Source organism: Thalassophryne amazonica, chromosome 2 (genome assembly GCF_902500255.1).
Source record: "Thalassophryne amazonica chromosome 2, fThaAma1.1, whole genome shotgun sequence".
Classification (NCBI taxonomy): domain Eukaryota; kingdom Metazoa; phylum Chordata; class Actinopteri; order Batrachoidiformes; family Batrachoididae; genus Thalassophryne; species Thalassophryne amazonica.
In genome coordinates, this window is record NC_047104.1 from 92185481 (window position 1) to 92213326 (window position 27846).

At 41.5% G+C, this 27846-nt stretch overlaps 1 protein-coding gene and 1 long non-coding RNA gene across 3 annotated transcripts in view; one reads left to right on the forward strand and one right to left on the reverse strand.

Annotated features, from left to right (window-relative positions):
- LOC117527099 (heterogeneous nuclear ribonucleoprotein C-like) overlaps positions 1–27846 on the reverse strand; it is a 174619-nt gene that overhangs the window by 119155 nt on the left and 27618 nt on the right. The window lies entirely within an intron of this gene.
- Positions 10231–27448, forward strand: LOC117527110. The gene is made up of 3 exons (XR_004565441.1): positions 10231–10255; positions 16071–16185; positions 27314–27448. It is a non-coding gene; the product is annotated as an uncharacterized LOC117527110 (long non-coding RNA).

The window sequence follows — 27846 nt, forward strand, 5'->3', positions numbered from 1 at the left end:
GACTAGCACACGAAGGAGGAATCATATGTCACTCATGAAAAATTGGAGCAGCCTCAAACACCTTGTACAGCTGTTGCCACAAACATTCGCGCGCACCAGTGGCTGAAAGATAGTGAGTGCCCTGCGAGCGCCCATTAGACCCCTTCTTGGCAGGTGTCGGCCAAATTCCAGGTGCCACACAAGAACATCCAACACCTCTCGCTGGGTACTTAGAAACAGCAGGGCTATTTGTGCTCCCGGCATGATAGTAGAGTGCAGATGACCACATTTGAGCTGTCTGTGAAAACTGTCTAAGTGCCACACGAGCGTGCCATTACCAAGCAACGCACATGGGTTTGACTGTGTCGAACTCCCCCCCCACACACACAAAAATGGCATGTAAGAGTGCAGTGTGCCCCCCCAACACAAATGCTCATGATCCAACATTTTCAGGTGTGCCTGATGGTCCTGGAGTGCAATCGCTGACCAGTGCAGTGCGCGGCTGGAACAGCTGACCACCGTGTTCTTGCAACTCAGCTGGAGGACATATGTCGTACCATCAACAACATGAACAACACTCCAGCAATGCATGTGTGGGCGGACTCTCATGCTCTCGTCCGTCCCAGCTGACAGTGTGGCTCAGTGCTAATGACGTGTTAAATTAAAAACACAGAGAACAGGACAATTAAACAAATATATACAACAATAACTACATACATAATTACATAACAAATACTTACCATAAACAATAATATAACAAAGGAACAGAGAGTGAGACTTTTGTCTTTGATCTGAGTTTGTTTGGTAAGGTGGGCCTGTCCACGGGAGCCGCTGCTGTTGAGATCTGCAGACCAGCAAGTCACAGCTGGAGAACACATAGCATGTTATGATGGGCATGCTGTGACAACTCTCCACCGTGAGGCGCATGCATGAGCATGCTGTCCTCACGTGGAAATACATAAAAACACATCGCCCTTGCAACAGGTGGGAGCGACCATGTCAACGCACACATCGGCAGGCTGTAACATGTGAAAGGAACCGTCTGATGATGTGTACATGCAGCTGGCATTCTGAATGTCACATCACCCACATCAGCTATGGTCCACATGGCACGGTGTTGTCTGGTGTACCGTGTGCTGACAGATGTGGACGTGATAAGAGCGCACTGCTTCATTCACGTCATGTCCATGGGTTATATACAGAGGAAAAGAAGGACCATACTTGTATTGTCTGCTCGATAAGAGGGATTAAATATTAGGAATTGCGGTGGCTTTTTTTGGTATGTGTTATTTTCGCACCACAGCAGCGCATGATGTGGTGCCACAAGTTCCATGTGCTCGTGCTGTGTTCGTGCATGTGTACGAGACATCACTATGGTATTGTGCACGCCTCTCCAACCGTGTGTCCCTCCTGACAGCAGGTGGAATGTTTCACCATTCCCCATTTCGTTTTTTTTTTTGGTCACAGCTTTTTGGCTAGTTTCTGCTTCTTTCTCCCAATTTCGTGTTATGCATGAATGGGCCCTTAAGGAAGGTGCTGGTATTGCCATTGTAGCTAGACAAAACATGATATGATAGGCAAAAACTAACACCAGATTCAGATTCAGCGCCCCCAAATTACCCAAAAATACATTGAAAAACTCCATGGAAGAAAAATCATGTTGACCCATGTAATCCATTTGTGGCTGTCCATACAAAGCCAGCCATATTGTCACAGAACACTTCCTCTTTGTTGCACAAGAGTCTTTCATAATAAGAGCAGAGGACAAATGGATGACAAGAAAAATATCATGAAAACTCATTGTTTTTTTTGCTTCTTACAATATGCTGGCAGTCATGGAATTAATTTATTTTAGGTGGGACTTTAATAAACTTTAATTAAAAATAATAATGTCACCATTATTGCTGTTTTTAACTCCATAACATTCAGTCAGAGATAGTCCAAAGTATACCTTTTTGGATTTCTTATAATCAGACAAATATTGTGGTATATTTTTCAAAACAATTGGTGCAGTTTTCAATTTTCATTTTATAAATTGGCGGTCGTGGTTGACATGTTGAAAATTCATGATGACGCAATCTCCAGTTTTATTTTGAATACCTTTGGCTATATGTATACCAAATTTCATGCTTTTATCGCAAAATGCACAACTGTTTTGCCTATCTGCTGCATTATATGTATTGTTCTCACAGAAACAAAACCCAAGCACACACTTGTTTTTTTTAATGAACGCCTTGATAAAAGTCTTCCATGCAGCTCTTAGGTTAGCACAGGGTACTCTTTCTGATGAAATGGGATGAATGTGGTGGGCTTCACCCTGGTTATCATACCATCTCCCTTCTGTCAGGAGACACAACTTCGGCAGTACTACAGAGCCACCTGTCCACAGTGGACACCATATTTGACACATCTACACTGGTAAGGGGATACAAGCACTGTGCTGCTTCTACTTTATGCCAAACAATAAAACAAATAAATAGAAATGTAGACCTGTACTCTGTGGAATGTGCTCCTCAACTGTAGTCATGACCAAGGTTGCTTATTTTACAGAAACAGCTATAAAATTTGTACACTTAAAATATTAGTTCTTTTTTTTTTTTTTTTTTTTTTTTTTTTACATTTGGACAGTTACACAATTTCTGTCATTTTTTTGTCTATACACCAACACAGTGGAGTTGAAAGGAATCAAGATAGTCTTGTAGTGTAGACTTTCGGATTTAATTCAGAGGGGAGCCCATAAACAACTGGACAGTAAAAATGGTGACTATTTTTCATACAAAACTTCACTTACAGCCACTTTTCTTAACACCCCGTTTAGACGGAGTCCATGACTGAGTTGCGATCGTAAAATGGCCTCTACTTGCTGTCACTCTCACTGACTCACACTGGGGTTGCAGGCTGGTCACAATAAGGTCTCTATGCCCAGAAAAAAGATCCCTCTTGGTTGCCATCACTCCCCATTGGTCCCCAACAGGTGTGCAGTGTACTGAACCATCTAAAATAGTTGCACAAGTTGTGTGACCAGTTAACATATACATGGGTCTTATAATGAGTCTTGATTAACTTTCACATCTCAACTCATTTTCAACTTGATCTATTGGGTCGTAATAGACTCTCAGTTGATGCTGCATGGGGTTGCATCGAAGATCGCAGGTATTAACATATTTGTCACTCACACAGTTCCATCGCAATGCAAGCTTGGTGTAAATGCAAATAACAGATCACAGCAGTGACCAGCCAAGACTTGTGAGAGTTGACAACATGTCATGATCTTGCAGGTCCTATAGGTTTTTGTACAGTGTAAACGGGCATTAGGGCCCCTTCAATCATAACACGAATGAAGCCAATTGGTGCACGAAGGAAGAATCGTATGCTACTCGTGAAAACTCTGAGCAGCCTGGAACATCTCGTACAGCAGTCACCACAACCATTCGGGGCACAGCACGTGCACTCTACATTCGCATGCCACTCGTGGTGGAAACCCAACTGAACTGAACAAAATCATTGGCCATGTCAAACCATGGCCGAATGGCGCCTTCACACCAGTGGCCAAATGGGTGTAATGTTGTCAAACTTTCTGCTTCCTGTCAGAAGTCTGGCAGCAGCATTTTGAACAAATTGGAGACCCCTAATGCTGGATTGCGGTAAACCATAAAAATAAACCATTGCAGTAGTCCAATCTAGAAGAAAAAATGCATGAATCAGGGTCTCAGCATCAGCCATAGACAGGATGGGACGAATCTTCGCTATATTTCGCAGGTGGAAAAAAGCAGTCCTCGTAATATCTCTAATGTGGAGGTCAAAGGACAACGTAGGATCAAAGATTACCCCAAGGTTCCTCACTTTGTCAGTGTGATGTGTGTCGCACGAGCCTAGGCTAATTGTTACCTGGTCAAATTGATGCCGATGTCTTGCTGGATCAAGAACCATCATTTCAGGCTTGTCAGAGTTTAAAAGTAGGAAATTGCTAGACATCCAGCTTTTCACTGATGCAGGGCAATCCTCTAAGGGTTTTATGTGAATGAGATTACCAGCAGTTATCGGCATGTACGAGTATAACTGAGTATCATCAGCACAGCAAGTGAAAGGTAATCCCAAAATGTCGCAGTATGTGCCCAAAGGGTCCTACATAAACAGAGAAAAGCAGGGGGCCTAAGACAGACCCCTGTGGAATCCCAAATTTCATGTCACTAAGGTTAGAGGTAGTGTTACTGTACAAAACACAGTGAGAACGACTGGTCAGGTATGCATGGGAATTCCCAGTAATCCTAAAATGATTCTCCAGCCTATTGAGTAGAATATGATGATCCTCAGTATCAAACGCAGCACTAAGATCTAACCGAATCCATTGCAAGCAGAAGATCATTTACCACTTTAGTGAGAGCTGTCTCTGTGGAATGAAGCAGACTGCAGTGGCTCAAAAAGATTATTCTCAGTAAGGTGGTGCACGAGCTGCTGTGTAACCACCTTTTCCAGAATTTTAGAGCAAAATGATAGATTTGATATCGGCCTATGGTTTAGAGATTAGAGATTAGAATTCTTCATTTAGGAACAGATCTGCCAGTGTAAATTAATGAACACTAAAAAATGAAAGTCCCTCACAAAGAAATGTAGATCATGTAAAAAGTAAAGAAAATAGCGGGGAAACAGAAAAGAAAATAGCTCATCCACATGTTTTTTATGACATTAAGCTTCTCTGTATGACTAAATAAAAAGTGTTTTCAGGCTGACATGACTGTTTTTGTAGCACTTATAAGGGCTTAGTGGCAGCATGAATTCATCTGACTCCTGAGCAGTGCGACATTGCCTGTCTTATAACTTTTCATGGCTTTAGGATTGGCTGTGAGGCAAAGATTGTCCACACAAAACAAGAAATATCTTGGGTTCAAATTGTCTGCAATGAAATAGAAGCCGGTTTTGTTTTTATTTGCATTTTCCATATTGTTCCAACTTTTTCTGATTTGGGGTTGTGTGTTTATATATATATATATATATATATATATATACCCTGATGACCCACTGAACATTTGACGTGTTGTCATTTCAGCTGCTCGGCTGCTCCCGCATGTACAGGGTCACCACAGCGAATACAGCCACATCTTTGGTATTTGGCACAAGTTTTATGCTGGATGCCCTTCCCGACGCAACTCCAGTTTTACCTGGAGAAGCACACACAGAGCCGCTGGGGTTCTGAAGAGGTCTCCCATCCAAGCACTAACCAGTTGCCACACTGCTTAGCGTCTGAGACCTGACGGGATCAGGCTTACACAGAGCAGACCGGCTCCCACTGAACATTTGACATAATTAAGAAAAAAATTAATCCACTTTTCAAATATTATTTTTGAAATGACTTTGTATGGAAGTAAAGTAGACCTTTCATCTGACGTAACATCCACACTGTTTGATAAAATGTCAAGCTGGTGAAATGTGAGTTTGAATGTTTTTTTTATCCAAAGTGTATGTAAACCTATGGTCTCTCAACTGTAACAGTCGCAGAGATTCAGCAGCAATGGAAAAATACATTCAGCAGCCTGAACTCACTCATAAAAACAGGATAACATCAGCATCATGTCATTTATTGCAAATTGTCTCTATTCACAGAGACAGAGTATACTGAGATTGTACCAACAGACAAATGGACATTCTGTCAACATGCGTGCCCATTTTGCTTTTGAACAAAAGATGCAGAGAAAATGGGGAGGAAAATGTGCTCTATCGCAGTGCAAATCTCTTCTTGTGCATTTGAAGGATCTCTTGTCAATGTGGCGTTCAAATAAAACTACCCCACTTATTGGATCCTGTCAGTGACCTATCTAATTCACAAGAGCTGTCAACAGATTAACGTGTCAGCTGTGACACTGTGTATCAGATCGGGCCCACTGATCCCAACAGATACAGAGATCACAGCCTGATGCCTCTGTTTCTTCTGTCCCCATCTGCCTCTTTGAGCTGATGTGACAGACTCGGCTGCTGCATTGTTTCTCCCTGAACACGAACTCTGCCATGTCCAACCTTTTGGTAATTAAAACAGATGACAGAATATTAAAAGAATGAAGCACATAGAGAAAGCAGATATAAATACCAGAGACCAGATGATCAGTCCATTCTTCAATTCTTTGTCTCTGCTTACTCACCCCCAGGATGGGGTGAGGCACTGCAATGATTATCTTCTAAAATTATAGGCTTTGAACTGAAGTAAATGTTGGATTGTGGGGCTGTGGCTGTAATGTCTGATATTCCTCTTACTTCAAGTAACAGTCAATGGAGAGACTCAAAATAAAAAGTCTCAAAAAGGTTCCTAAGAGCTGAGTGTACTGTTAAGAAAGTAAAAAGGGGTTATTTAGCGGTTTATTTTTAATGTTAGTGTTTGGGCTGAATTAAATTTTTGAGTTGACTCAATGTAAAAAAAAAAAATGTATATATATATATATATATGTGTGTGTGTGTGTGTGTGTGTGTGGGTGGGTGTGTGTGTATACATATATAAATATACGAGGTCTGTTAGAAAACTATCCGACCTTTTTATTTTTTTAAAAAACTATATGGATTTGAATCATGTGCGCTTGCATCAGCCAAGCTTGAACCTTCGTGCGCATGCGTGAGTTTTTTCATGCCTGTCGGTTGCGTCATTCACCTGTGGGCAGGCTTTGAGTGAGCACTGGTCCACCCCCCCTCGTTGGAAGTCTCACAGGACAAGTTGTGACATGCCCAGCTGTTACACAATTTATCCGATACTCACTCGACTGAAAAGCCACCGAAAGCCGTCTGAATCTTCCGAATGGTTTCCAACATGGACGTGCTTTTTGTTGTGTGCCATTGCGGCTCTGTCCCGACGCGCGAATTCCTCCGCACGTCTTTCATTACAAAATCTCCTGTAACAGTGGAATGTGCCGCAAAAGTGCTGATGTCCACCTCTTCTGCAATTTGTCTGGTAGTCAGACTACAGTCCCACATCACCAGAGCGTTCACTTTGGAAATGATCTGGTCGTTTCAGTCTGTCGATGGCTGCTCGGAGCACAGCGCCCTCCGCCGCTGTGGGCCGTCTTTAATCCGGTTGTAATGCTCCTTAATCTGTGTGACGCCCAGAGTATCCTCACCAAAAGCCGTCTGAATCTTCTGAATGGTTTCCACCTGCCTTTCTCTCACAGTTTCTGGAAAAATTTGATTCAGCGCTGCTCCAATCGCTCAACCATTTCCCTGACAATGAAAATCCGACGAGGGGGGTGGACCAGTGCTCACTCAAAGCCTGCCCACAGGGGAATGACGCAACCGACAGGCAAGAAAAAATTCACGCATGCGCACGAAGGTTCAAGCTTGGCTGACGCAAGCGCACATGATTCAAATCCATATAGTTTTTAAAAAAAATAAAAAGGTCGGATAGTTTTCTAACAGACCTCGTATATACAAGTAATAGCCAAGTGGCCTCTGTGTACGTACGTGTGTATGGCTTCGATCAGAAACTGGAGAGAGAGCTGACATTTGCTGTTTGGTATGCTTATGTATTTTGGGTCAAAGATGAACGCTGCAAAAATGGAAAGTTGACAGGACGAATATTTTTGGAGAAATTAGCAATTGTAGATTTTTAAATGTTGTTATTGTGGCTCATGTTATTTTAACAGTGTTGTTAGTGTTATTGATTTATTGTGTTTTTGTAGTTCAATTGGATTATTCAGTTTATTTGTGTCATGTCTTTACCATGAGTGAAAAGAGTATTGTTTTTGATGTCTTCCGCCACTGTCTCTGTTTGTGCATATGTAAAAATGAAAAGCAACTGCTTGCAGCAGAATGCAGAGAAAAGAAAAAACTTGGCGTGCGTGTTACTGGGGACATCTGACATTTGCAGTTTGATACGCTTATGTATTTTGGGTCAAGGATGAATGGTGCCAAAACAGAACGTTCACAGTACTAATATTTTTTTTGTAGAAACTACAAATATTAGCTAACATTGCAAACTACATTCTGGACTAACATGCCATTCCAGCAGGGGGCGGTAAATCATCTTTATATTAAAAGCGTGAGAGTGTGTGTGTGTGTGTGTGTGATTTTATTCAGTAAATTCAATGTAAGTACATAATATAATCATAAATATGTTAAAAATACATGGATGACACAAGAAAGTGAAAACATTTATTTCCATTGTGGTGCATTTAAAAATCAAATGATAAAATATAAGTAATAATAAAATCTAATAATAATAATACTAATACTGATAATGATAATGATAATAATAATAGTGTGTATATGATAACAGGAACCTAAATAATATATAAATACATTAAGACAGTAAATTAACTTTTAAAAATTACATAATTAACAGGAAATAAAAGGGTTGAGTTCCTCTTCTAAAAATTGTCTGAGCTTCAAAAAACATTCTGGACTCTCACACCATTCCAACTCATTATACAAACTTTGCTTAATTTATTACCACCCTTGAAAAATATGAGCTACCTATTTTAGAAACACTACCCAATCTAGAACCCGTGGATCCCCACGGGCAACATGCTGGCACACACACACACACACACACACACACACACACACACACACACACACACACACACACACACACACACACACACACACACACACACACGCACACACACGCACACACACACACACATGCCTTGGCCCAATGACTGACCTTTTGCAAATTTCCCACCTCCATATATGTGCTAGGTTTGGTGCAATTTGGAATGAAAAATTCTTGACAGTAATGATCTTGACTCCAATGACTGACCTTTTGACAAATTCGATCTCACCAAGGAAATTCCTAAATCTGCCTTCATGTGTCTGCTAATTTTGTTGCACATCAGACAGAAAACCTTACATTTTGACCTTTCATCCAATGACTTTGACTGTTTGACCCAAATGACTGACCTTTGTTAAATTTGATTTTGCCCAGGCAATTTAAGGACCTACCTACAAATAAATGTGTGCCAAGTCTGGTTGACATTAGAATGAAAATCCAAATTTTGTCCTTCTACCCCATTAACCAACAAACCACTGAAGGGCAGTTCCTGGGTTGACCATCATCCACATATCAAGTGTGGTGGGAAATGGCTAAAAGACCTGGTAGGATTTGAGATACAGTATGATTTCTCTTTTCCTCCACTTTTCTTCATCATATGACTTTAAGGATTTTTCTAAATATGATATTTATAAATCTGGAATTATGTTCTGTGATCTGCTTGTAGATGAAAAATATTTTAAAATATATTGGGTTTCTTTGCATCAAGAGACAAAACAATATTTGGCTCAGCACAGAAACAAGATAACTCGCAAACCTGTTTGTCCCATTTAAAGGACAGAGGTCTGTTATGGAACAATCATACACACACTTGGCCAACACTCCTGAGACATTCCTTTTGCACCTGAGCCTCTTTCTAAAGGCCACATACTCCAGTGAGCTTTTGCAGCAATGCACTGGAGCACACAGAGGCCAAAACATGCAGCAGCTGGAACATTTGGACTGTGAACGGTTTCCACTATCTCAACCCGTCCCTCTTTCCACAGCTGAGACTTGCTGAGCAACAGGAGACCTGTGACAGTCAGGAAGCAGGGACAATAAATGATGACGAAACGCTGATGTTGTCAGGGTCTCTCTGGGGCAGATGGCCTGCTGGCAAACGTATGAGAGAGAGGGACAGGTCGGCGAAACGAGACACAAGAGCAAAAAAATGTGCCTGCAACAAGAAATTAACTACCGGTATGTGGTATGGAAGCATATTGCATTCACTGGATTAAAAAAAATATTTGACTGCTGATTTCGTAATTACAAGAAAAGATCTCATAATTACAAGAAAAGATCTCATAATTACGACATCATGATCTCGTAATGACGAGAAAAGATCTCATAATTATAACATCAGGCTCTCGTCATTACGAGAGCCTGATGTTTTTAATACCTTTTGGGGAACAAAACCTGACAGCACACTCACAGTATGGGGAACAAATTTTTTGTGGGGAACAAAAACCGGGACCCCACTAGGGAATTCATTGAAATGGATGGAAGAGAGGATGCTGATATACCTGGTGCAAAAATTTGACGAAAAAAAAAAAATTCTCACTTTTCACAAAAACCTAGGGCTTTGTGTTTAAGTGTGTGTGGGGCTGGCCCCCTACAGACTGAAAAGGGTACTGCAAGTAGACTTTTTTTAGCACTCTTCACACACGCTTCACTCCTCCCACCAATCAAACGCCGAGTTCACTGTCACGTGAGATGATGCTAATTTCCATGTTAGCTGGTGATGAGAACAAGCGATTCAAGACAATCAAGGTAAGCTAATATAAAGGTATGTAGCTACAATTCTTACTAGATTCATACTTTGAAAGAGGAACTGTTGTGTGGGCCGCCAGAAGAGGAGGTACTGCTGGCCCACCACCAGAGGGCGCCCTGCCTGAAGTGCGGGCTTCAGGCACGAGAGGGCGCTGCCGCCACGGACACAGCCGGGGGTGACAGCTGTCACTCATTATCTCTTGACAGCTGTCACCCATCTACACTTCATCATCCCACTCCATAAAGACCGGACGTCATCTCCACCTCGTTGCCGAGATATCGTCTACCTTAGGAGGTAACGTTCTCTGCCTGCATTGATTGATTCCAAGTGCTATTGTGTTGCAGCTGTCTAACCAGAGGAACGGCGTGGGTCGCGATTGTTTCGTCATAAGTGGTTAAACAGATGCTGCACGAGTGTGTGTTAGAGGTGGAGGTGGAATTCCCACCGTTGTTGTTACTGGGTGTTCACACACCCACATCTGATTGTCTCTGCTCCTCGCCAGCAGTACCAGATCCGACACGCGGAGACAGTGGCCACCTGGGGTGTTTGGGATTTGGCGGCTCCAGTATTCTCCGGGTTTGGCGGCGGAGGAAATCGTGTGGTTCCGGTTCTTCTCAGGACAGACGTCTTCTATCCTCGAGCCTGCCCACACGTCACCTTTGCTAATTGACTATTGTACTTATTCTGTAATCTGCTGTGTTTGGTTGTGCTTTTCACAACAGTAAAGTGTTCATATTTGACTCTTTCATTGTCCGTTCATTTACGCCCCCTGTTGTGGGTCCGTGTCACGACACTTTCACAACAGGAACAAGTGATTCTGATGTACGACTTTCAGACTTTCAGAGTTTTAAAAAAGTGTAGATTTCTCTGCAATTAATTTTATTATTACCATTACGAACGTTAGCTAGGCAAGCTAACATATGAAATGTAATGTGCTAACGTTAGCTTAACTAACTAAATGTTAGATGTTATCTGAGCAAGAAGCTAGTTTATCATCTGTCATATTTTCTCAGTCAGCTGGACATTTGATGGAAGATGGCAGATTCAGTTGGTAACCAAAAAATAAGTTTAGTCAACCATTAATTTAATTACTTTAATTTACATTTAATTTATTTATTAATGTAACGTTAATCCAAAATAAATTGTACCAGTAATTTGTGCGAGTGAGCCTTCATAGCACTCCGTGCCCATGACCTAGTCAACTATTCATTTAATTACTTAACCATTATTTTATTTATTAATGTAACGTTAATCCTAAATAAATTGTGGCGGAACCAATAATTTGTGCGAGCGAGCCTCCATAGCACTCCGTGCCCATGACCTAGTTACACCACAGACGAGCTGTGTGCGGGCCGGGATGAGAGGAGCAGTGATGGAGCAGGTGCGGGGTGAGATCTCTCGGACAGCTCTGACCCCGGGAGGAGACACCACCGCAGGGACAGGTCAAGTGAAAGTTTTTGCTCTGGGCATTAGACATGTTCACAGTGTTTGTGCTGTTGTTTGTGCAGAGGAGAGTTAGCATCATAGCACTAATACGAAGCTAAATGGCTACAGCCGCTAGCTAACTTGTGCTCTGTATTGATGCGCCGTGTTTGAGTTTTAAAACAAGAGATTTAATGTTGATGTTGATGTTAATGATCTCAGAAATGTGAAATGAGACGTGCAATTTTAGGAGAGAAGGGCAGAGTGCGTTGGAAGAGTGTAGTGAGCGGCTATGTAGCTTCACATTACAGCAGTGTTGCCAGATTGGAAATATGCAACTATCGTACCAAAACCTCAAAATTATAGTATTTTGGGAGAAATTATTGTACACAAACAAAACGCATACAACGTAGCTATTTTAGCTTTTTTTTTTAAATTTCCAATGGTGACGGGGGTGGGCTAAGCTACGTATGTGCGCATGTGCAGCCAAAAGTCTACATTACAGGTCAGTTGTCTCTGGCCCAGGGAGGGAGGGGTAGGGCCGAGAATTGGGAACTCGTTACTTTGTATGGAGAGGGGGTGGTCCCCGGGCCGGCCAAAGCTAGCAGCAGCCCTGTGTGTGGTGTGTCTTTGATGCCGCCTGAGTGCAACGCCTGCGAAATGATTCTTGGGTGTCAGAGAGAGATGCGTGTTTGGGCAACCAGCTGAAATTATCGTACATTTGGATTTTTTCCCATTATTGATCGTACAGAGGGCAAAACTATCGTACAAATACAATAATTATCGTACATCTGGCAACACTGCATTAAAGGGCCTTTCACACTAGACGCGTCAAAAGCTGAGCTACAATGGCGCTTCTGACGGGAGCGCGCATTGCTGCTTGTCGGCAGGCTGATGCGGTCAAAGTTCAATCCAATCCAACTTTCGACACTCTGAGCTGTGACATACGCGTTCTTATTGGACAACACGCGTTGTCCAGTAAGAACGACGCGTCGGGCCAAAACACAGATGAGTGGCAGAAACCACTGATCTCTACAAAATGGATTGGACCAATCCATTTTCAGTGGTTTCTGCCACCGATCTCAACAAAACGGATCGGTGTAGAAACCACTGATATGTACAAAACATTAACGTGTCACAGGACTGCTCATTATAGAGCAGTTTTCGAAAGAAAAATCATTGGAAATGTTTTTTTGTTGTTGTTGTTACCTCAAAATTTCTGATTACTGTTAAAAAAAAAAAAGTTTAGAACACTTGTAATTAATATAGCAAAACAAATGGTTCTTTAGAAACCTTTCATCTGTAAATTAAAACCACCTGTTATTTCAGATTAGATTTCTTGTTTAACATAAGGAACCTTGGACATTTATTTTTAGACAAATAAAATAACATGGAAACTTGTACATTTTTTAAAGTCTGGTAGATTATTTATATCTCATTTCAACCAGAAAAAAACACTAAATAAATACAAATGTGTATTATAAATGCAACAGGAAATAATTTAACAATGACTGCAGTGTGATTGTAAAGTAGGATTTCTGTGACATAAACCTCATGATGAATTTTTTTATATAGTCATTTAAACTTGTAATTTCATCAAAATATGTAATTGCCTTTAATGTTGTTATCAGGACAGAGTCATTTCTAAAATATGAATTTGAGCACAATAAGTGGAGAGTTTCTACTTGTGCAAATGTCTTTGGACTTTGATTCGTGGACATTTTTAATCATCCGTTCATTTATTGTTAAAATTAAAATGTAACAGCTTTTTAAAAATAATAAAATGGTTGCTGTTTAAACAGCCTTTTATTTAGAAGCAGGTGATGTTCTGCTGGATTCTCGGGACCAGATGAAGGTCTTTTCTGCAGCTTTGACCTCTGGTGGTGTTGTTGAAGACACTTGTGTTATGTGTTGACGCGGGTTGAGGAGCGGACCTGCGTCAGACGGAACCCAGCGCTACAAATAACCAGAAAAGCGGTTCCAAAAACAATATATTTATTTCACCCGCTGGTGCATAAAAAGTGTAAAAACAGAAATAGCATCCTTCTGGTGGAGTGAAGGCTGGCACGCTCTCCAGCGCCCAAAAGGATCGAAGCCCGGCGCTCCTGGACCCACTACCACCGCCAAACACCCCCCAGGTGGACACGACAAACCGACTCTCTGCGAAGCATAGAAGAGGTGAGGTAAGTTAGCAACACATGCAGGTCTGTATTTTAAGCTTTATGCAAATGAGCAGCTTCTCAGAACAGGTGGAGGACCACTTGTCCGCATGCCACAGCAGTGAGAAGCGAGCTGCACAATCCTCATCACAATTCAAGCATACTGCGTAACAAAATACCAAGTTACTATCAACAATTAGTCAAACACTTAATCACCTTTGATGTGTGCTGACAGCATGTGTCCCTCACCCTTCCTTGCTTCACGGGCTCGATGTGTCAAACCCAGGCGCGGTCCTCAGTGTCTCACAAACGAACATCACAAGGTCGAGTTCCCGGCAGTTCTGCTTGAATCACACATGACTTAAATGCAGAACGCCATCCAATTATCTGCTTCAGCTGAAAGTCTTTAAGGTTGCATGTGAGCACCATTCACAGGTGCTGCACATGATGTTGATGAGGGTGAAGGATTCTTCAGCCAGCACCTTCTCCACAGACAAATCAGTTCTCATGCCACCTGGAGAGCAAAGAAAAGAAAAGAACACCAAAATATCCAGCCATACCCCCCAACACACAACAACTTGTCCTATTTTGAAGAGCAGAGATGTTTTCTTTCGACTGGACTTCGTGGTGTTCAGCTCATCAATGGAAGTTTGGTTGTCTGCACAGCAAATGTTCCTGATTGTGACAAATAGAAATATTTTTTTAAATATAAACAAACACTATATATATATATATATATATATATATATATATATATATATATATATATATATATATATATATATATATATATATAAAAGGAAAAAAATGGCAAAAAAAAAAAAAAAAAAAAAAACGCCCGAAAAAATAAGTTTAAAGTTGAGCTTTTGTGGTGTCTGGAAAAAAAGCTGTAGCTTTAGTTGTTAAAAATAATAAAGACTGAACCATCTACAAATTAAAGCGTTCACTCAGATCAACTGTGCTAAAAAGCTAAGCTAACGTTAGCCGATCATTAACCCTTCACAGCTATGCAGAAACATCACGTTTTACTTTTATTTTATCCTCACCTCGATAAAGCTGCAGAACTAACCTCCGTTTGGCAAACTGGGACTGAGCATATATCCAAAAAGTGGGAGATTTCGGACTGAGTGGGCTTGCTCCATCACCCCGGCTGCCTGCCTCGGTCTGCCCAGGAATGATGCCTGAAGGCTGGCTTCTTCGTGCGGGTCGGCCCGCTGTCGCGGTTCGATCGATATCCCACCAAGTCGTCAGTCATCCCTCGGTCGGCGTCACTCCGAAAGTAGCTGAAAAAAAAAGCTTCTCCCAGCAGGGTGATGGGAGAATTGTTCGACTGCTGTTTTTTTAAAGATTTTTTGTGGTTCAGGCGACGCAAATTCAAGATGGCGATCGCTGAGCCAGAGTGTGACGTAGCCACAATCTCCGCCCCCTTGCCGCTTCCGAAGCAACGCTTGTGACATCATGACGTGTTGGAACGCATCGGCCTGATGCGCTAGGGGGCGTTAAAGCGTCGCGCTAAAGCGTTCAGTGTGAAAGGCCCTTAAAGAAGCCACTGCCAAAGTATGTGATAAAACCACTTGTCAAGTGAAATGGTACCAAATAATCATTTGACATTGTATAACAGCTAGGGTTGTCAGAGTTAAGTCTGTTTAATCATGATTAATCACAAAGAAAATTGATTGATTACTCATACATTAATCACACTGCATTTACGCATTTTCACACAGATTTATGAAATACAAATGAGTTTGTCTGTTAAATGTGACCAAATACTTGGTCAGTATACTATTTTATTTCAAGTGTAGAAAAATTAATATGTAAATTACATCAATTGGTCAATAGTGATTAATACATTTTACTACACTATTTTTTAAATAATCCATTAACAGTGCAAATGTGTACACTATAATGTAATTATTGAAATATTTGTAGTGCAATTAATAAATGCTCTAGAAGGCAGGAAAATGACATTGATTTCATAAAAAATGTTGACTCCTTTTTGTGTTGACTCTGTAAATGATCACACATAATTTAATGGCAAAAGGAGCGCTACAGTTTTGAACCCATGAGATGCTTGATTTTGGGTCAGTGTTGTGAAATGTGATGATGACGTGTGTGTATTATTACTACTCAAGCCCTAAGCAAGGTCTTACAGATGGAACCATCTACCCTGTCTTGACAAACTGAAGCATAAAATGATAAGTTGTGAACTTCCCTTTCTATCATTTCTCTACAGACAGAATGCAGAGGAGGAGAGCAAACCCTAAAAGAATGGCAGAACATCATGCCATCAAGGACATAGACCAGACTGGCATGTTGGATTTAAAATACATAAACTCCACCAAAGGCAAGTGTTCCTCTGTAGACATACTTGATTGTACTTGGTACCACACATGTCTGCTTGTGATAGATTAGCACTAACTCGTGATCAAACAGCTAGCATAGTTGTGAAAAATACCAGGTGACGGTGGCATTGATGGTCAGTGATAATACCGCCAAACACACTGTCTCAGGTCGTGCCGTGTGGGGAACTGGCATGAATCCCATCCCCCACTCAGTCAGTCATTCTACAGCCACAGACACACACTCTCAGGTCGTGTCGTGTGGGGAACTGGCATTAATCCCATCCCCCACTCAGTCAGTCATTCTACAGCCACTGACACACACTCTCAGGTCGTGCCGTGTGGGGAACTGGCATTAATCCCATCCCCCACTCAGTCAGTCATTCTACAGCCACAGACACACACTCTCAGGTCGTGCCGTGTGGGGAACTGGCATTAATCCCATCCCCCACTCAGTCAGTCATTCTACAGCCACAGACACACACTCTCAGGTCGTGCCGTGTGGGGAACTGGCATTAATCCCATCCCCCACTCAGTCAGTCATTCTACAGCCACTGACACACACTCTCAGGTTGTGCCGTGTGGGGAACTGGCATTAATCCCATCCCCCACTCAGTCATTCTACAGCCACAGACACACACTCTCAGGTCGTGCCGTGTGGGGAACTGGCATTAATCCCATCCCCACTCAGTCAGTCATTCTACAGCCACAGACACACACCGTCTCAGGTCGTGCCGTGTGGGGAACTGGCATGAATCGCATCCCCCACTCAGTCACACATTCTACAGCCACAGACACACACCGTCTCAGGTCGTGCCGTGTGGGGAACTGGCATTAATCCCATCCCCCACTCAGTCATTCTACAGCCACAGACACACACTCTCAGGTCGTGCCGTGTGGGGAACTGGCATTAATCGCATCCCCCACTCAGTCACACATTCTACAGCCACAGACACACACTGTTTCAGGTCGTGCCGTGTGGGGAACTGGCATTAATCGCATTCCCCACTCAGTCACACATTCTACAGCCACAGACACACACTCTCAGGTCGTGCCGTGTGGGGAACTGGCATTAATCCCATCCCCCACTCAGTCATTCTACAGGCACAGAAACACACTCTCAGGTTGTGCCGTGTGGGGAACTGGCATGAATCCTTCCCCCTTAAGGGCCTTTCACACTGAATCCATCAGATGCATCAAATGCATCAAAAATCGGTCTAAAAAGCATTATTTTCAATGAGACGCGTTGCGTTTTATATGCGTCAGATGCGTTGCGTCAAAAGCCGAGCTAAACCGACGCATGTGACGGGAGCGTGCATTGCTGCTTGTCAGCAGGCTGACGCAGTCAAAGTTCAATCCAATCCAGCTTTCGATGCTCTGAGCTGTGACGTACCTTTGCGTTGTCCAATAGGAACGACGCGTCAGGCCAAAACACGGAAGACTAGTGGCAGAAACCACTGATCTCTACAAAACATACGTGTCACAGGACTGCTCGTTGATGGAGCAGTTTTCTGAAGAAAAATCATTGGAAATGTTTTTTGTTGTTGTTGTTACCTCAGAATTTCTGATTACTGTTAAAAAAAATTTTGAACACTTGTAATTAAAATAGCTAAATAAATCAATAAATGGTTCTTTAGAAACCTTTCATCTGTAAATTAAAACCACCTGTTATTTCAGATTAGATAATTTCTTGTTTAACATAAGGAACCTCAGACATTTATTTTTAGACAAAATAACATGGAAATTTGTACATTTTTTTAAAGTCTGGTAGATTATTTATATCTCATTTCAACCATAAAAACAGACACTGTAAATAAATACAAATGTTTATTATAAATACAACAGGAAATAATTTAACAATGACTGCAGTGTGATTGTAAAGTAGGGTTTCTGTGACATAAACCTCGGGATTAATTTTTTTTAATGGTCATTTCAACTTGTAATTTTGTCAAAATATGTAATTGCCTTTAATGTTATCAGGACAGTAATTTCTAAAATATGAATTTGAGCGCAATAAGTGGAGAGCTTCTACCTGTGCAAATGTCTTTGGACTTTGATTTGTGGACATTTTTAATGATCCGTTCATTTATTGTTAAAATATAAAATAAAACAGCTTTTTTCAAAATAATAAAATAGTTGCTGTTTAAAGAGCCTTTAATTTAGAAGCAGGTGATGTTCTGCTGGATTCTCTGGACCAGATGAAGGTCTCTTCTGCAGCTTTGAACTCTGGTGGTGTTGCTGAAAAGCAGAGATGTTTTCTTTCGACTGGACTTCGTGGTGTTCAGCTCATCATTGGAAGTTTAGTTGTCTGCACAGCTAATGTTCCTGATTGGGACAAATAAAAATATTTTTTTAAATATAAAGAAACACTAAACAGTTTATATATATATATATATATATATATATATATATATATATATATATATATAAGTTAAAGTTGAGCTTTTGTGGTGTCTGAAGAAAGCTGTAGCTTTATTTGGTAAAAACAAAAAAGACTGAACCATTTAGAAATTAAAGTGTTCACTCAGATCAATTGTGCTAAAAGGCTACGCTAATGTTAGCCGATCATTAAACCTTCATAGCAGTTCAGTAAACGTCACGTTTTATTTTTACATTATTCTCACCTCGATAAAGCTGCAGAACTAACCTCTGTTGGGCAAACTGGGACTTTGCGTATATCCAAAAAGTGGGAGATTTCGGACTGAGTGGGTTTGCTCCATCACCCGGCTGCCTGTCTCGTTCTGCCCAGGAATGATGCTTGAAGGCCGGCTTCAACGTGCGGGTCGGCCCGCTGCCGCAGTTCGATCGATATCCCACCAAGTCTTCAGTCATCCCTCGGACAAAAAGTAGCGAAAAAAAGCTTCTCCCAGCAGGGTGATGGGAAAATCATTCTACTGCTGTTTTTTAAAGCTTTTTTGTGGTTCAGGCGACCCAAATTCAAGATGGCGATCACTGAACTTTCTTCAGATTGTGGAAACAGCCAGAGTGTGACGTAGCCGCAATCTCCGCCCCCTTGCCACTTCCGAAGCAACGCGTCTGACGTCACGACGCGTTGGAACGCATCGGCCTGATGCGCTAGGGGGCGTTAAAGCGTCGCGCTAAAGCGTTCAGTGTGAAAGGCCCTTAAAGAAGCCACTTCCAAAGTTTCCCTAAATGTGATAAAACCACTTGTCAAGTGAAATGGTACCAAATAATCATCTGACATTGTATAACAGCTAGGGTTGTCAGAGTTAAGTCTGTTTAATCATGATTAATCACAAAGAAAATTAACTGATTACTCATACATTAATCACACTGCATTTACACATTTTCACACGGATTTATGAAATACAAATGAGTTTGTCTGTTAAATGTGACCAAATACTTGGTCAGTATACTATTTTATTTCAAGTGTGGAAAAAATAATATGTAAATTACATCAATTGGTCAATAGTGATTAATACATTTTACTACACTATTTTTTTAAAATAATCCATTAACAGTGTAAATGTGTACACTATAATGTAATTATTGAAATATTTGTAGTGCAATTAATAAATGCTCTAGAAGGCAGGAAAATGGCATTGATTTCATAAAAAATGTTGACTACTTTTTGTGTTGACTCTGTAAATGATCACACATAATAATTTAATGGCAAAAGCAGCTCTACAGTTTTGAGCCCATGAGATGCTTGATTTTGGGTCAATGTTGTGAAATGTGATCATGACGTGTGTGTATTATTACTACTCAAGCCCTAAGCAAGGTTTTACAGATGGAACCATCTACCCTGTCTTGACAAACTGAAGCATAAAATGATAAGTTGTGAACTTCCCTTTCTATCATTTCTCTACAGACAGAATGCAGAGGAGGAGAGCAAACCCTAAAAGAATGGCAGAACATCATGCCATCAAGGGCATAGACCAGACTGGCATGTTGGATATAAAATACCTAATCACCAAAGGCAAGTGTTCCTCTGTAGACATACTTGATTGTGCTTGGTACCACACGTCTGCTTGTGATAGATTAGCACTAACTCGTGATCAAACAGCTAGCATAGTTGTGAAAAATACCAGGTGACGGTGGCATTGATGGTCAGTGATAATACCGCCAAACACACTGTCTCAGGTCGTGTGCCCTGTGGGGAACTGGCATGAATCACATCTCCCACTCAGTCAGTCATTCTACAGCCACAGACACACACCGTCTCAGGTCGTGCCGTATGGAGAACTGGCATGAATCCTTCCCCCCCTTAGTCAGTGATTTTACAGCTATACACACACCCACAGTTTCAGGTGGTGCTTTGTGGCAACCATGCTACAAGTAATAATTTGATCACTGACTATACTACACTGACTGCACACTGCTAATTGTGCTTTTTAAGTCTGTCCTGTAACACAAGATTTTTAAAGGTACATGCCAACTTAAATATCAAGTGGGTCACACACACAGTGACACAAAGTGATTTGTAATTTGATGCCTGTCTGTATATTATTTGTACACTATAGTGACTGCATAGTATAAGTATAGTGACTTACTTTGATTTTGTTTGGAATTACTGTACATTTGTAGAGGCCTTTTCAAAGACAGCCCTAAGTTAGGGGAATTAAAATGCTTTTATTGTTCTTCTCCCCATGTCATGTACCCAGTGCCACTGGCTTTTGAGAATAATTTATTTTCCGTTCATGGGTTCTAGGCAGTAGTGCAGAGAAACTCGTAGTGCACATTCTCTGTGTCAAATAATTCTGGATGATTAAAAATACTTGAATTTGACATAACCCCCACTCAGTCAGTCATTCTACAGACACACACTGTCTCAGGTCGTGCCGTGTGTGGAACTGGCATAAGTCCCATCCCCCACTCAGTCAGTCACTCTAAAGCCACAGACACACACTGTCTCAGGTCGTGCCGTGTGGGGAACTGGCATGAATCGCATCCCCCACTCAGTCATCTCGTCTCGTGTGCGTTCCCAGATCTGCTGGGGGCTACCCTACCATTTTGAGGGGGGAGCAGCACATTAGTATTTTAGCTTTTCCTCGATCCGTGTAAGAGCTTTTGCAGTTTCTCTTAGTTTGATTGTATCTTCTTCAAAGATATCCTCAGTTGTTACTTTCGGGCACTCTTGGCTATTGACTTGCTGGCATTCTTCTACAACCCCTGGCAAAAATTATGGAATCACCGGCCTCGGAGGATGTTCATTCAGTTATTAAATTTTGTAGAAAAAAGCAGATCACAGACATGACACAAAACTAAAGTCATTTCAAATGGCAACTTTCTGGCTTTAAGAAACACTGTAAGAAATCAGGAAAAAAAATTGTGGCAGTCAGTAACGGTTACTTTTTTAGACCAAGCAGAGGGAAAAAAAATATGGAATCACTCAATTCTGAGGAATAAATTATGGAATCACCCTGTAAATTTTCATCCTCCAAACTAACACCTGCATCAAATCAGATCTGCTCGTTAGTCTGCATCTAAAAAGGAGTGATCACACCTTGGAGAGCTGTTGCACCAAGTGGGCTGACATGAATCATGGCTCCAACACAAGAGATGTCAATTGAAACAAAGGAGAGGATTATCAAACTCTTAAAAGAGGGTAAATCATCACGCAATGTTGCAAAAGATGTTGGTTGTTCACAGTCAGCTGTGTCTAAACTCTGGACCGAATACAAACATGGGAAGGTTGTTAAAGGCAAACATACTGGTAGACCAAGGAAGACATCAAAGCGTCAAGACAGAAAACTTAAAGCAATATGTCTCAAAAATTGAAAATGCACAACAAAACAAATGAGGAACGAATAGGAGGAAACTGGAGTCGACGTCTGTGACCGAACTGCTAGAAACTGCCTAAAGAAAATGGGATTTACATACAGAAAAGCTAAACGAAAGCCATCATTAACACCTAAACAGAGAAAAACAAGGTTACAATGGGCTAAGGAAAAGCAATCATGGACTGTGGATGACTGGATGAAAGTCATATTCAGTGATGAATCTCAAATCTACATTGGGCAAGGTGATGATGCTGGAACTTTTGTTTGGTGCCGTTCCAATGAGATTTATAAAGATGACTGCCTGAAGAGAACATGTAAATTTCCACAGTCATTGATGATATGGGGCTGCATGTCAGGTAAAGGCACTGGGGAGATAGCTGTCATTACATCATCAATAAATGCACAAGTCTACGTTGATATTTTGGACACTTTTCTTATCCCATCAATTGAAAGGATGTTTGGGGATGATGAAATAATTTTTCAAGATGATAATGCATCTTGCCATAGAGCAAAAACTGTGAAAACATTCCTTGCAAAAAGACACATAGGGTCAATGTCATGGCCTGCAAATAGTCCGGATCTTAATCCAATTGAAAATCTTTGGTGGAAGTTGAAGAAAATGGTCTATGACAAGGCTCCAACCTGCAAAGCTGATCTGGCAACAGCAATCTGAGAAAGCTGGAGCCAGATTGATGAAGAGTACTGTTTGTCACTCAATAAGTCCATGCCTCAGAGACTGCAAGCTGTTATAAAAACTAGAGGTGGTGCAACAAAATACTAGTGATGTGTTGGAGCGTTCTTTGTTTTTCATGATCCCATAATTTTTTTCCTCAGAATTGAGTGATTCCATATTTTTTTTCCCTCTGCTTGGTCTAAAAAAGTAACCGTTACTGACTGCCACAATTTTTTTTTCCTGATTTCTTATAGTGTTTCTTAAAGCCAGAAAGTTGCCATTTGAAATGACTTTAGTTTTGTGTCATGTCTGTGATCTGCTTTTTTTCTACAAAATTAAACAACTGAATGAACATCCTCCGAGGCCGGTGATTCCATAATTTTTGCCAGGGGTGTCTTCTCTTTTAGGTCTTTTCTACCTGGTGGATGGTCGTCTCATTTTCTCTGTTTATCTTTGAGGGTGGTGTTTTCTTTTGTTAGTCTATCAATTTTATCTGTGTCCTCCTGGTGTTGCATTCTCTTGTTGTGCAAGTCCTCCTTTAATTTCTCTATTTCCATTTGGTTTGGCTGTTGCTTTTTATTACTTGTTTCGTTTTCCAGCAGTTTTTTCTGCCACTGGATTAGCATTCTTTCTTTCTCCTGTTTCTGTGTAGGCTCTGTTTCTTTCTCCTCTGCCTTTGCTTCTCTTTCTTCCACTTTTTCTTCCCTTTTTTTTTTTACCCTGTTGTCCTTGTCCTGTAGTTTTTCTGCTTGTCCTGGAGTTTTTCTCCAAAAGCTCTTCGCATTCCTCTCTCACTTTTGCGTCTCTCCTCCGGGTCTTTTCCTCTCTCTGTAGCAGGATTTCTTCTTGCTGTTTGAGTCGGTGTTCTTTGCCGATTGAGCTATTTTCCCACTCTGAGTTTCCTTTCTTTGTGTAGCAGTGTTTCCACATTAGCCTGGGCTAGGTGTTGCTGCTGGTCTGTATTTTTTCCTGTCTTTTTTCCTCCCTTTTTTCTCCCATCTTGTGTACTTCTCTCTTCTTTTTGCCTTCGCTAAATGCTTTGTAGTCGAGGGTATAGCGGTTCCTTAGGTCTCTCCTATTGAGGGAGGTTGTTGTTCCTATATCTTCCTTGGTTATTCCCTCAGTGTCTGCATCTGTGGTTTCTGTTGCCATGCTGTCATTGGCTATCTCGTCCTGGCTAAGTCCAGCCTCGTCATAATCCAAGTCCGTGTCTTCAAGTTCAGGATCCGTAATTAGTTTGGCATTTTTTTAGCTTATTGAAACAGATCTTCCAAACGTTGATCTGAGCCTTGGATGAATGATGTTACGCGCACTGTCAGGCGTGAGTGTAGGAGAGCTGAGCGAAAGTGGAAGAAGGACAGATCTCAGTTGTCCTTCCAGTTACTGCGTGACTGTTGGCGTTTTTATCAGAAAACAATGAAGGCTGCTAAATTCAAGTACTCTTCTGATGTTATTGATTCGAACTGTCATAATCCTCGTGTTCTTTTTAAGATTGTAAATTCTGTTTTAAGTGCACCACAATTGGATGGTCTGGAGAGCTCCACTGAATTGTGTGAGAATTTTGAGTTTTTTTCTTAAAAAAGGTTGCTGGTATTAGGGCCCTCATTAGTTCTCCTGCTTATGACCCTTCTATCTCTGTGACATGCTCAGCTGTTTTTGACCAGTTTTAGTCTGTCAGTTTGCTGTCTTTGAGAGATATTATTGGTCATATGAAGCCTGCTGGTTCTTCAAATGACCCCTTGCCACCTCGTCTTCTTAAAGAGGCTTTTTCCATGTTGTCACCGTATGTATTGAATATTATTAATGGGAGTTTGGTTAATGGTATAGTGCCTACCAGTTTCAAGAATGCAGTGGTGACCCCACTTATTAAGAAATCTGGCTTGGATTCTTCTGAATTGTCCAATTATAGGCCAATTTCCAAACTTCCTTTTCTCTCTAAAATTTTGGAGAAAATTGTATACTGCCAGTTGAGTTCTTTTCTTAATAATCATGACACCCTGGAGTTGTTTCAGTCTGGTTTTAAATCCCATCACAGTACTGAGTTGGCACTGCTGCGGGTTTTTAATGACATTTGTATAGCTACTGATTCTGGTCACTGTGTTGTTTTGGTCCTGTTGGATCTAACAGCGGCCTTCGATACAGTGGACCATCAGATCCTCTTGTCTTGCCTGGAAAACTGGGTGGGCATTAAGGGTGTTGTTTTAGACTGGTTTAGATCCTACCTATCGAACCATCTCCTAGAGTGCATTGGTGACATTAAGGCATGGTTGTCCATAAATTTTCTACACCCGAATGATAAAAAGACTGAGGTGCTGCTGTTTGGGCCTAGTGACACTTCCAAAATCAATGTTGATCTGGGTCCCATGAGTCAGTATCTGACACAGACAGCAATAAACCTGGGTGTAAAGCTGGACAGTGATCTTAAATTTGATGCTCAGATTAGGTCAGTAGTCAAGTCTAGTTTCTGTCAACTTAGACAACTGGCCAAGGTGAAGCAAGTTCTTTCACGACATTTTCAGATTTTAATCCATGCTTTTATCACTAATTGCCTGGACTATTGCAATGCACTTTATATTGGGCTGAATCAGACTCTGCTTACTCGCCTACAGATGTTGCAAAATGCTGCTGCTTGACTTTTGGCTGGTGTTAGAATGTGCGAGCACATTACACCGGTTTTGGCCTCACCTCATTGGCTCCCAGTTCATTTTAGAATTGATTTTAAAATTCTTTTATTTGTTTTTAAATGTCTTCATGGCTTTGCCCCGCTATATCTGTCTGACCTGCTCCATTTATATGCCCCTTCACGCTCACTCAGGTCAGCTGATTTGTCACTGTTGGTTATCCCAAGGTCAAAGAGGAACCGTAGAGGTGACCGAGCTTTTTCAATCGTTGCCCCGAGACTGTGGAATGATCTTCCTTTGCACATTAGGCAGGCTGATTCTCTCTCTGCTTTTAAATCGTATCTTAAAACACATTTCTTCTCTTTGGCTTTTAACGCAGCTTGACACATTTTTTTTTTTCTCTTCTTCTTCTTCTTTTAGTGTTTCTGCTTTTAACTGTGGTTTATTTATTTATTTATTTTAACTTGCCTGTTCTTGTTGTGTACAGCGCTTTGGTTGTTGGTTCATTTTAAAGTGCTTTATAAATAAATAGAGATTGAGATTTTTGGCTGGTTGTTTGTCGTTGTCTATAACCGTGCTGTCCTCATTTGTTTTTTCCCGTGTCAGATCCTCATGTTTTTCTTACTTGCTGCCATATTTGATTGGGGGTCGCCGAGACGTCTCCGTTTATTGCCTCATTTATCCTTTTTCTGTTCGTTGTCGGGGGGGGGGGGGGGGGGGGGGGGGGGCTGTCCGTGGTCAGACCGGTCTTCTTTTTTTATTTATTTTATTATTATTATTTTTATTTATTTATTTACTTTTTCTATTTTTTTTTTTACTACTTAAGCTAGCTAGCTCCAAGTGATAGCTGTTTAGCCTCTTGTTGCTTAACTGTAAAATAATGAAGACGCAAATTAAACACAGGGAGCGTAACGTTAGCCGACATCCAGACTAGTTCAGCAAAGCACGTCGATGATGCATGTGAAAAGGCGGCGCCCCTGGCTCTTAGAGCCGTACCATCGGCCCAATCCCCAGGCTCGCCAAATGACATCCAGTAGAGGCCGTGCTGCTTGGTGGAGCAAAAACACACCTAGCTAGGCTAAGCTGGCTAGCCTCCGTTGCCCCCTTACGGTCACCGACACAGCGCGGCACAGCGTTTATCCACCTTACTGCTAACTACTGTATTTTTTAAAGTTTGTGTGAAAGTGGGAGAACGACACGGAGGCGCCTCAGCTGCGGAGGAGCCGCCGTTAGCCGCCGTAACTTTATGCCACGTCGCTAGCTCACTGCTTAGCTTGTGCTAAAGGAGCGCAGACCAGTAATATGACGGATCTTACCTTCGCCTGCTCGGTGGGCATGAAAGTAGCCGGTAAGTAACCCTTACCTCATATATTTTAAAAGTAACGGAGATCTGGTCGCGGAATCCCAGCGAACTACCCATAACTCCCGCCCGTCTTTAAAGAAACCATGCCAGTGTTGTCATTTTGGAGCCACAGTGAAAACTCGCCAGTCAGTCATTCTACAGCCACAGACACACACTGTCTCAGGTCGTGTCGTGTGGGGAACTGGCATAAATCACATCTCCCACTCACTCAGTCATTCTACAGCCACAGACACACACTGTCTCAGGTCGTGTCATGTGGGGAACTGGCATAAATCACATCTCCCACTCAGTCAGTCATTCTACAGCCACAGACACACACTGTCTCAGGTTGTGCCGTGTGGGGAACTGGCATAAATCACATCTCCCACTCAGTCAGTCATTCTACAGCCACAGACACACACTGTCTCAGGTTGTGCCGTGTGGGGAACTGGCATAAATCACATCTCCCACTCAGTCAGTCATTCTACAGCCACAGACACACACTGTCTCACGTGGTGCTTTGTGGGAAACTAGACTGTCTCAACTTTAATTTGATGTCTTTTTGAGATTTTTCCAACTTTCCATTGTTTTGTTCATTCACATTTATACAGCTTTTGAACAGGGGTGACCAAACTTTCAGACCCAACTGTACACCAAATCATTGGTGCCATTCGAAAATTCAGATTTCTTTTTACTCTGAACAATGTAAAGTTGGCAATTCATGTTTTAACCAGCTCTTAATTTTGTGAACAGATAGGGGTGTGTTTGCAATGGCACCTTTTACAAAGGGGGAATTTGTTGTGGAGTACCGTGGTCAACTGATTGACTTCATAGAGTCGGAGAGGAGAAGGAGAGTATACAATCCAAAATGCTCTGTCTTCATGTACGACTTGATGTGGCATGACAAGATGTGGTGGTAAGCATATGATGCAATATTCAGTGCATGATCTGATACCAATGATGTGCTTGGCTAAGCCACTATGATTCTTTTTGTCTCTTGAAGCATCGATGCTGCCACTGAAGATGGGTCCTTCGGAAGGCTCGTAAATGATAACCATGTTGATCCTAATTGCAAAATGAAAAAGATCATCGTTGGGGAAAAACCACATCTGTCTTTTTGTGGACAGAGACATATACGTAATTTCCTCTCCTACGTTTAACTATGGAGATAGCAATTGGCCATGGAGACAAAAGGTTTGTAAGTGACTAAGTGATTCTGTATTGTATGCTTTATCTATTGCATACATTTACATATTTTCATTAGTTTTTGCTTTACTGACCAAGTCATCC